The 12,313-nt window shown below is 27.9% G+C and overlaps 1 protein-coding gene across 2 annotated transcripts in view; it reads left to right on the forward strand.

Moving 5' to 3' along the window:
- Positions 1–12,313, forward strand: part of LOC100198658 (probable ATP-dependent RNA helicase DDX4) — a 54,585-nt gene that overhangs the window by 14,603 nt on the left and 27,669 nt on the right. The window lies entirely within an intron of this gene.

A 12,313-nucleotide genomic window follows, 5' to 3' on the forward strand; every position in this document is an offset into this window, starting at 1 on the left:
ATAACAAAAGTTTTTTTGGAAAATTTGATATTTCTGAAGGGTATACCACCTTAAATGCAAATATTTTCTAAATTTTTTGATAAACAAAATATTTTTAGATACTCATTTGATATTTTAAAAGTTCTTACTTTGTTTTAAGATTTAAAATCGTTTTTGAGTAAAGTATATATTAAAAAAAAAATTGATATAAAATAAAATATCAACCTTATTTCTAATCAAATAGAAACATAAATTGGAAATATAGCTATTTCATAAAATTAGCAGATATAATCATGCATAGTAAACTTTAAATGCATCAACATAAATATCCCAAAATCAAATTTAGGAATATTAATGTCAATGCTTTTAAAAATCATCTATCAGTTATATTTCTAATCAATTGCTGTATAACTAATTGGGGTTGTACCTAAAAGCCGGCCCGACCGAACCCGGCCCGGCCCAAAAACCTAAAACCCAGCCAGGAAAAAAGAAGTTTTTATATATATATATATATATATAAAAAACTAATGTAATTCTTTTACCAAGTTTACAATTAATAACAATATTTGTTATTTGAAATTTTTTTTTTTACAAAAATAAACAAAGTTTTAAATAACATAAATCAGTAACATAGCATTTATTATTCAAATGCATTGTTGTCATTGTCACATCAGCCGCAATGACATTACAGTCTCCAATTCATGGTTGCTTACTTCCTCGCCACTGTTTAACAACACGCTTGTTTTGACATTGCTACGTTTAGATTAGCGTAAACGGTAGGCTCCATATGGTCTCTGTTGTACTCTAAACAAATTTCTTTCTTTTATAGGTTTCAATACTTCTTAAGTAATACAAATAAAATAATTTTGTAAGTTTCTTATGAAACCTACCGACCTACAAATTGGTTTCAGTAATTATCATCTCTTCCTAGATAATTCAATAAAAATCGTTCAATTTTATAATAAAGACATCATAATAATAAAGACATCACAATAATAAAGACATCATAATAATAAAGACATCATAATAATAAAGACATCATAATAATAAAGACATCATAATAATAAAGACATCATAATAATAAAGACATCATAATAATAAAGACATCATAATAATAAAGACATCATAATAATAAAGACATCATAATAATAAAGACATCATAATAATAAAGACATCATAATAATAAATACATCATAATAATAAAGACATCATAATAATAAAGACATCATAATAATAAAGACATCATAATAATAAGTAAGAAGTAGTAAAAAAAGTAGTAAGTAAAATAGTAGTTAGTAAAAAAAATTCTACATATTTTAAATAATATCTAAAAACCTGTAAAATTTTAACCAATAAAAAAGTAAAAAAGTGTATGTCTTTTGCAAAAACAAAGACGTTTAGTAAAATAAAGAAAAGTCGGCTTTAAAGTTGGGCCAAGCCGATTTTGTTTGGGGCTGGGTCGGATTGGGTTTTAGGCATAACCAATAATCGGTTGTATATCAGTAACCATTGAAATGAAAATAACAATTTTTTTTTCTAGTCTCTGGAAACAAGGAAGCAATCAAAAATATTGCAAAAAATAAAAATGCAGATTTTTATTTACTTCTCTCCAAATATAACTCCTTTTTAACAACCTCATTTATAAAAAAAAGTTTCAAGTAAACACCTGCGCCCTTTTCTTTTCAAACATTTAAAGTTAATTACCTTTTGTATTTAATATGATATCTTTAATTATAAGTCTTAACTACCTTATAAATATATAATAGAAGACAGCCGACAAAAAAGCAAAAGATGATAGTGAGGATAAAAAAAAAAAAGTTACAGTATGTAAACTTAATAGTAAAGGTTTGAAAACCGAGTATATGTTTAAATTATTTAAATTTGTTTTTATTACAATTGCTGAACAATACACAAGTATGTAATTAACCAAAAATCAGAAAAATACTTGGCTACAATGGATTGTCTTAAAAACTGTAATGCTTTATTCTTATTATTTGGTCTGTAACAAGTGGAAAAGGTTTGGATTAACTCTACACCATAAAAGAAATTATGAAGCAAGAATAATATTATGAAGTTTTGAAACATCCATTGTATACGTTGAGCTTGTAAATCTTGGATGATAATCTTTATAGTGATGGTGTTATATAAATACTCAGTACTGTTTAGAATTAGACGCACATGTAGAATTTGCTCCTTGTTTTTTAAAAACGCAGCTTGATAAATAAAACGGTATAATGGAAAATAGTCCTAATTGTAAAAGTATGTATATGTATGTGTATATATGTATAAATATATGTATATATATATATATATATATATATATATATATATATATATATATATATATATATATATATATATATACATGTATATTGAAATTTTATATATATTACATTGTATTGCTGCAATTTACAATATTACATATGCATATGTAATACTGTAAATATACCGTACACTGTGTTGCTAATGACTTAATTACTCCTAAGCAACATGGCTTTGTTCATCGCAAGGGCTACGTCTCAAACCTACTAGAAACTTGGGACATCATGACGGAAGCCATCCATTGCAGCCACGTAGTAGACGCCATTTACACAGACTTTGCAAAAGCGTTTGACAAAGTACTGCATAAGTAACTTCTTCATAATCTAAGAGCCTACGATACTCAAGGCACGCTTTTAGACCAAATCTCAGCTTGGTCATGCGATCGAAGTTAATGAGTGGTCATTAACGACATCACATCTGGATGGCAAGCGGTCCCTAGTAGTGTGCCTTAAGGTTCAGTCTTGGGCCCATCGCTCTTTGTAATCTTCATAAACGACCTGTCGGACAGCATCAGTCATCATATGAAGCTGAATGCTGACAACAGTAAAATTATTGGCATAACTAGAAACAAGTTGGACTGCATCACTCTTCAAGCAAATATTGACAGAGCAGTGGATCGGTCACATATTTGGCTCATGCATTTCAACATTGAGAAATAAAAAGTATTGCATGTTGGTCACGCATGTAACAAGTCGACGCACAATTACTCAATGGCCAGCGTTGACGGCACGCGTTATCCGCTCAAAAAGACTGTAGTCGAACAACTACATCAATTGCAAATAGAATGATAGGGCAAAAAAAAACATACCGGAGTTGCAGCTTTTTTTATGGCGCAGATTGTATCTTATATACATTCGCCCCCACCTTGAGTTTACTGTACAAGCCTTATCACCGCTTTTAAAGTCCGATATTGCTATCCTTAAGCAAGTCCAACATCGAGCAACAAAAACAATATCATCTATTAACCGACTGTCCTATGAAAATTGACTCCAACAGCTCGGTCTAACAACACTTGAAGAATGTCGTGTTAGAACAGACCTAATCGAGCAATACAGAATCACGCGTCAACTCAAACTTGCCAGTTTTTTCGACCCCCAAAAATTTTCAAACAGTAAAGCCAAGTATATTTTTAGAGGACATAATCAAAAACTAAAACGCCAGCTTGTGCGAAATTGTGAAGAGCGACATAAGTTTTTTTCAAATAGAGTAGTTGTCCCATGTAATGCGCTTTCCCAAGCAGCAGTGAACGCTCCATCAATCAATGCTTTCAAAGACAGCATAACAAAGTAACTTTTAGAGACTTAATTGCTGCTTTATCTGCAGCTTTTGTATATATTTCTTCGTCAACATAAAGATCCTGATGGAGCACCTCTTCATCAAGCTATAAACAGATTTATTTTATTTGCTTTTTTTTAACCACTCAATATCAATAAATAACAAAATAACAAATATATATCCGCAATTACATATATCCGCAAGTATCAGTGTTCAAACCAGTTCTGTTTTTAATTGCATTCAAAATCTGCCAGATCAAGTCAAAAACTCTATCAAACTTTACATTGATGAAAGTAAAATATAACAGAAAATCCTAAAGATTCATCCAGCCATCATTATGATGTAAAGTCATGATCATTAATTTGGCTCACAAAATTTAATTGTGAAAAATGAAAAAAATGATCACAACAAATAATGTCTTATATTGTAACAACATATTATGTAACACAAAAGGTGAATGTGACTAAGATTTTATGCTTCAATCAGATTAAAAATGGCACTCACATGTTTACTCAGTTTCTAGTAAAGCAAAAACAATGTTCGGTATCATATCAAACGTTCGGAAAGAACGTTTAAATACTTACAAGTAAACACAGTAAAAAAGTTTTATAATTTTTCTTATGACCAAACATTAAATTTGTAGTACAGGCATGGTCCCCATAGTTATAAAAAGACATAGACAAAGCTGAGAAGATTCAAATAAAAACAATGAAACTAGCACCTACAACTAAAAAATCATCTTATGAAGTAAGGTTAGATATTATGAAAATAACATTAACTAGAAGAAAGTACATGGGAATCGTATTTAACATTATGAAATTCTTGAAATAAGTTGAGTTACAATTATCATCAAAATACATTGAAAGATGGCTCACAGAAATTGCTGAAAGAATTACTTACAGCAGTGGCGGATCTCAGACGCTCACTTATTTCCTTTCCCAAAACTAAAAAAGCCGTCAATGTTTCATGAGACAAACCTGAACTTTTTATTTTTTGATTTGAAAATAGATTTTTCATTTGTATAATATAATTTTAAGTTTACTTTCAATCACTTATTTTGTAATGGTTCGTAAATTTTTCTCTTATATTTATAGATTTGTTACATTTAAAACAGCTGAAAAATGACAAATGCACAAGCGGAACACGGTTTTAGAAGCAAGTGAGCTTTTCAAAAAACGGACTTTATTGGAAACATCCGTGATGATAATCATCTGAAGCACAATTAAAAAAAAGACTCAACAAAGTGAACAAAATGCTTCAAGTCAGCTCTTTGCCTATTTTCGGACAAAAGGTTATATCAAGTTTTAAAATATTTGAAAAAGAAGCCATGATAATACAGAAAGGTAATGCCAAAAAAACAAATTAACGTTTGTTTAGGAACCAGACTTCACTAGGAGAGGAGTTTTAGCTGAACTTGAAAGGCGAAGTCAAGTTTAAGTTCTACTTCTCTCTCGTTTTAAATTTCGTCTGTCGCTATAAGGTTAAAAAAAAATTCATCTACTTTATAATGTAATAATGAAACTTAGATAAAACCAACGTAATACATAGAGATGTCTATGTTTCGTTTTACCCTACTGAATTGTTTTAAATAAATGTAAAATTCAAAGATCCTATTGTCTTGCTTTTTCTTTGGATATATATATATATCCCAAGAATAAGCAATATAAGCAAATATATATATATTATTATTATTATTGTTATTATTATTATTATTACTATTATTATTATTATTATTATTACATTTCAGATTAAACCTATGGAATGTTTTAAAAAAACTCGTAGTTTATTGAAATCACTATTAAATGCTGACTTAGTCAAAACCATTCATCAGAACTACGACAAATTGATGGAGGCATTGCTCACATTAATGAAAGTAAAAGTTTTGAAACGAAAGTAGGAGTTGCGGCTGGAAATTTACTATCGACAATGGTAACTTTTGAATTTTACAACGAATGAATGCTGTTTCCAAATCATTCAAACTGTTTTGAACTTTATTCATTTCTTGAGATTGTCTTCTTAGATTAATTTACACATTCAATTTAACTACAAAAGATGCTAAATTACTGTTACCAGACACAGATTATTTACATAATATAGGCCATAATAGGAAACTACTTATATGAAAAAATTGATCAGAAGAATCTCAATTGAGTTCATCTGAAGAGTTTAACACAAATATTTTATTAAAAATTATCAATAGCCTCATCAATGATTAAAAAAAAAATAGCCTCATCAATGATTAAAAAAAAGAGAGAGACCAATACTATCAGGAGTTGATTAAAAAATTTGTATTTTTAATCGACATGAGAATCAATGAAGATAAACTGAAGATTTGTGTTGATTGTCTATTCAAGGGATACACAGGAGACATTGACGAAAATTTATATGAAGTAATCAAAAGTTTGCACATATGTTTGGGAATGTTACTTTTAATCCTAAGATAAGTGATGTTTTACCAAATGCTATGCAGAAAGTGCCATTCTAACTAAAGCTGCTATTGATTTTAGAGATATACATTTCAGTAAATCTTTCATTCAAAACAAATATTATACACATAAAATCAGTAATTTTCATCTGATTTTGAATATATAGATTTGTAAACCTTATTATGAGTTTAAATAAAAATGTTTGAATTCAATTTTTTTAAAAAAACGCATACTGAAACTTTTTGTCCCTGTGTAATAAGATATATTACCATAAAATACAAAACTATAATTGTCAACTAAAATAAACTCAATCAACTCGATCGCCGTGGTGAACAGACGTAATTCTTACAGCTCAAAAAAGAAAGAAAAAAAATTTAAAAAAATATATATTAAAGATGGCTATTACTTTGTCCGAAATAAAAGGGTGGCCGGTTCTAGACAAGAATTCAGGAAAGCCTTTCTAGGAAAGAAACATGAAAATTCTTGCTATGATAGAAAAAAACATGATTACCTTTTAGGATAGAATAATTGAAGGATAGAAAAGAAGAAAGAAATACAAATATCCTTTCTGGCAAAGAAAAATGAAAAACTTGCTAGCAAATACTTTTTTAGGATAGAAATCGCACAAGTAGAAGTCATTTTCTTTCTAGCAAAGAAAATTGGAAAAACGTACTAGCAAAGAAATTTTAGAAAAGAAATTTTAAAAACGTGCTAGCAAAGAAATTTTAAGAAAGAATTTTTTTTGGATTAATGAAATAAAATTCTGTCGTAGCAAGTTTTTTAGATTTATTAAATAAAATTTTTTCCTAGCAAGTTTTTCGCATTTATTAAATAAAATTCTTTCCAAGCAAGTTGTTTACGTTTGTTAAAAAATATTCTTTCTTAGAAAGTATTTCAAGTTTTTTTTCAAAATTTCTGCCAAAAATTATTCTTTTGTAAAAATTCTTTTTTAGTAAGGTTTCTTTATTTCTATCATAAAACATTCTATTCTTAAATTATTCTTTCCTATTTTTCTATCCTCATTTTATTCTTGTCTAGCATGGCACACCAATAAAAAGATATGTTCATTCAGCACAAAAAAGAAATACGGACATTTTTAAAGAACAAGAAAAAGTATTCGTTGACTTAATTGGCGATAATTAAAAAATAATCAATACACGCCTAGATGATATTGAAAAAAAACAAACATTGGATTGCACTAAAAGAATACACTTGCTAGAAAATGATATAAAAGACTTAAAAGAAAGCTTAAATTTTCACGAACATTTAATCGACCAAAAGGTGAAAGCTGCTAATGATTCTAAAGAATTTGAAAGCCCATATAACATTACAATTTTAAACGAAAAATGCAGAATCTCCGAAGATAGGTCGAGGCGTAATAACTTAAGGATAGACGGAATTCCTGAAAATATCAATGAAACTTGGGATGAAACTGAACAAAAGGTTCAGAATTTATTATGTGTAAATTTAGGAGTAAAAGGAGTCGAAATTGAAAGAGCGCATCGAGTTGGATTTAAAAAAGAAGCCCGATCCCGAACCATTATATTGAAGTTGTAAGGGTTTAAAGATAAATTAAACATTCTAAAAGAAACAAAAAACTCAAAGGTCTGAATATTTCCGTGAATGAAGATTTTCTCAAGAGACGGCAAGAATACGAAGGAAGTTATTTTCTGAAGCGAAAGTAAGAAAACTAAATGGAGAAAATGTAATCGTCAGGTATGACAAACTTATTATTTTAAAAAATGTTTATAATAATTCAAAATGATATAGCTAGAAATCTAATCATTTTTAATCTTAATTTTAAATATTATAATAATGAAAATGGCTAACAAATCAAACATCACAAATCTTTTAGAAGTTTTTAATAAACAAAACACACTTCTTTTGAATAATGATAATGATCCAGATGTAAATTTTTTTGAGGACGTCATAATCGACTCTAACTATTTTGATATTGAGGAATCTAACCTCATGAATGCGTCACAAATGTTATTTTCAACTCTAAACATCTTTAAACATTCGCGGTATGAATAAAAACTTTGAAAGTTTTAAATCAATGTTCAAAAATATAAACTCTGAGTTTACGGTAATATGCTTAATAGAAACATGGTGCAGAAATGAAAAAAATAATTTTCAAATTATTTTTTTTATTTCTGCAATCCACCAATATCGAGGTGGTGGCATTGGTGGTGGTGTATCCATTTTTGTTCATGATTCAATCCATTTTCAGAAAATAGAAATTTTAAGTATTCAAAACACGGACTTTGAATTTCTAACTATCGAATTATTAAACCACAATAATAATAAAAAACATTTTAATAACTGCTTTGTATAGACCGCCATGCGGAAAAAAAAATCTTTTTTAAAACACTTAAAATGCTACTTAAAAAAAAGTAAAACACAAACAAATTTACATCACGGGAGACTATAACCTAAATCTTCTTAATGTTAAAACTGATAGCGATGTAAACCGTTTCTCAAACACTCATTTCAGTACAACATTCCCTTAATTAACAAACCTACTCGCGTAACTCTTCAAACCGAATATCTCATTGATAATATTTTTACTAACAACATGCAACATTCAAAGCGGAATCATAAAAAGCGATATAACCGACCACTTTCCAATCTTTTCATTTTGGATTTTTTTAAAAAAGGAAAAAAAAGCAATGTACAAAAGGAAGTAAAAAGGCAGATTAATAAAATTAATATTGAGGCGTTTAGAAACTATTTACTCAAAGTAAACTGGAAACAACTCAATAATTGTAAAGATACTAATATAGCTTATGATTTTTTTTACAATGAGTTCATTAATGCTTACAATAAAGCGTTTCCGATGAAGGAAATAAAAATTTAACTTAAAAGCTTGCAAAGCCCCTGGATTACAAAAGGGCTTATTAAATCTTCAAAGAAAAAACAAAGACTATATGAAAAATTCTGAAAAAATAAAACTTATCAAAACGAAAAAAAATATAAAGTTTGCAAAAACCTGTTTGAAAACCTGAAAAGAAAAGCTAAAAAAAATTATTTCTCAAAATCACTACAAAATAATATTGGTAATAACAAAAAAACTAGAAATATAATAAAGGAAGTGATAGGAAAAAATAAACAAAATCGTGGTAATGCTTTACCTAAATACGTATACACTGAAGATGAATAAACAGTAATTAATGAGCGAAAGGTTATTGCAGAGAGTTTTAATAAATTTTTTATAAACGCCGGTCAAAACCTAGCAAAAAAAATAACTCCCGGAAATAAAAATTTTAAATCATGTAAGAAGAGGACTGTGTGATGGATGAGCTTGAAGTATCTCCTGATGAACTTCAGCTTGCTTTTAATATGTTAAAACCAAAAAAAAGCTGAGATCTTGATGACATTAGCTCTAGGGTTGTTAAAGAAGTTTTCGATATTATTGAAAACCCCTATTTAATTATTTTTAATCTTTCGTTTAATAATGGGATTTTTCCTGACCTTTTAAAACTAGCAAGAGCAGTTCCAATTTTTAAAGACGGTGATATTTCTAAATTATCTAATTATAGACCAACACTTCCATGTTTTTCTAAAATTCTAGAGCGAATAATGCATAATAGGCTATACTATTATTTTATAAAACATAAATTGCTTAATAATAATCAGTACGGATTTAGAAAAGGTCACTCGACAGAACATGCAGTAATTAAATAAGTTAAAGAAGTTTTAAACGGATTTGAAAACAACCATATACTCTTGGGGTTTTTTTTGACTTCTCACCATAATACTCTTATTTACTAACTTAGAAATTATGGAGTCAAAAATAATAATTATAAATGGTTTTTTTCCTATCTTAAAAATCGCAAACAATGTGTATCTTATGACAAAACCTGTACTAAACTAGAATACATTTCTTGCGGAGTTCCACAGGGATCTATTCTAGGGCCTTTATTATTTATTACCTATATAAACGATATATACTTATCTTCTAGTGTATTAAACTTCTTTCTTTTTGCTGACGACGCTCAGGTTTTTTATACCCACTCAAACATAGAGTCAATCTTTATCACTATGAATCATGAGCTTGACAACCTCAATGAATGGTTGAAAGCCAACAAACTATCTCTAAATAAAACTAAAAGCAAATATCTTCTTTTTTCTAAATCCTCCAAATCTGAAACTTTGCCCCTAAAACTCCCAAATATTTCAATAGAAAAAACTAATTTACAGCGGACATTCTGCATTATATTTTTAGGCGTTTTACTTGACGAACAAATTAGTTGGAAAGACCACATTAATTTAATAGAAAATAAAATTTCAAAGAGTATTGGAATTATGTACAAGACAAGACATATGTTGGATAAAAACTGCTAAAAACTTATCTACTTTTCATTTATCCATAGCTATATCAGTTATTGTAATATTGCGTGGGCCAGCATTTATCCATCAAAATTAAAGCGTATCTTAAACAAAATCTTAAACAAAAACAAGCAAGCCGCCTTATATTAAATGCTAATGAATACACCAGTGCCAATCCACTGCTTAGAAAGCTTGGAGTGCTTAATGTTTATCAGTTAAATATTTACAGTATTCTTATATTCATGTTTAGATTTAAATATCGTGTGCTCTCAAATATTTTTGATGACCTTTTTGTTATTACAAATCATAAATATCAAACAAAGCATTCATTGCATAACTATCAAGTACCAAAAACCTTATTAAAACAGTCTAATTTCTCAATAACATACCGAGGGCCACATTTGTGGAACTCATTCCTTCCAATTGAAAGTAAAACTATAATTTCACTTTAAACTTTCAAAGTTAATTTAAAAAAACAGTTACTTGATTATGACATATCTCAAATTCTATTTTATTTTTAATATCTTCTTTTTTTAATTCTTAACTTTTCTTTCGTTTGCTAAAAAGCAAAACATATATTTTTTTGATTATTTAGCTAAATTTTTATTTATTTCCTTTTTTTTTTTTTATACATATATATTTTTATGTATGTGAAAAAATTTCTTTTTTTATGTATAAAAAAAATTTTTATGTATAATAAAAAGTTTATTTAAAAGTATTTATATTATTTTATTGATATTGTAAAATTTTATGATAGATTTATGATAGTGTAAACGATACAACGGGACTAGATGATAAGACTTTTGTCTTCTGCCTGCTCCGGTCATATCTTAACTCAAAATATTTTGTAAATAACTTATTATGAAAATGACGATATAAATTAAAAAATTTATTATGTTTAGGTTTTAAAAGCAACGCCGCACCACTTAATAACTGAATTTCAGCCGATTTAAATGTAAATTATACTATTTTTATGGAAGAAAAATAAAACCATACTATTTTAATCAAAAACTTAGATATTTATTTATGCCCTAGAGAAAAAAAATTATTAAAAATATTTATGTTAGTCTTGGCCTCAAAACCCTTAAGGTGGTACTACTCTTTAAAATCAGCAAAAATAAAAATAAAAATTTCTTTAAATTCTAACAGTTTAAACATTAATCACAAAAACCACTTTACTTTTCTTCAAAAAAAAAAAAAAGTCCTAAAACTTGTATTAAAATACAACAAGATTGTTTTCGAACCCCTAGCAACGGCCTTAGCAACCATGTCTGCTTATGTTTCCTTTTTTTTTACAATTTTTTCATAGGTGTTGTAGAAAGGTTATTTTGACACAGAACAAATAACTGAAGGTGGTTAATCATATTTTTCTGGCCAGCTTTGACGTTTTTTAGTTATTTTAAAAGCTGCGTTTCTCAGAATAACATTTTTCAAATATTTAGAATAACAATATCTCAGAATAACAATATCTCAGAAACTATTTACTCTTTTTCTTTGAAATTTTCACAGTTTGTTCATTGATATTGTAGAAATGGCTTATAGCAGAATAATCAAAAAATATTTTTTATTTTGACCAGAATTTAAAATTTTGCTTACCCCACGGACTATTTTTTTAATGATTTTTACAGGGTAATATCTGCCGTTTTACTTTGGCTCAGTATTTTTAAAACATTTTACTAAGGGCTCAGTATCTTTAAAAAATTCTACCACCGACCATTTAGCTATATATTTGTAAAAGTTAAAGCTTTTATCTCAAATATTACTCAAGTTATTTATGTTCTTGTAACTGCATGTTTTTTGCTTATTTTAGTGACACAAAAAAATGTGGTAAAAAAAAATGGTGTTTTTTATATTCAGTTTTTTAACTACTATCGAAAAATGTTTATCATTATAAGTAAAAAGATCTTATTTTAGAAAGTGAAATTTGCAGGGTAGTATCACCTTAAAATAAGCTGTATATATATATATATATATATATATAT

The sequence above is a fragment of the Hydra vulgaris genome, chromosome 02 (assembly GCF_038396675.1).
Source record: "Hydra vulgaris chromosome 02, alternate assembly HydraT2T_AEP".
In the NCBI taxonomy this organism is placed as follows: Eukaryota; Metazoa; Cnidaria; class Hydrozoa; order Anthoathecata; family Hydridae; genus Hydra; species Hydra vulgaris.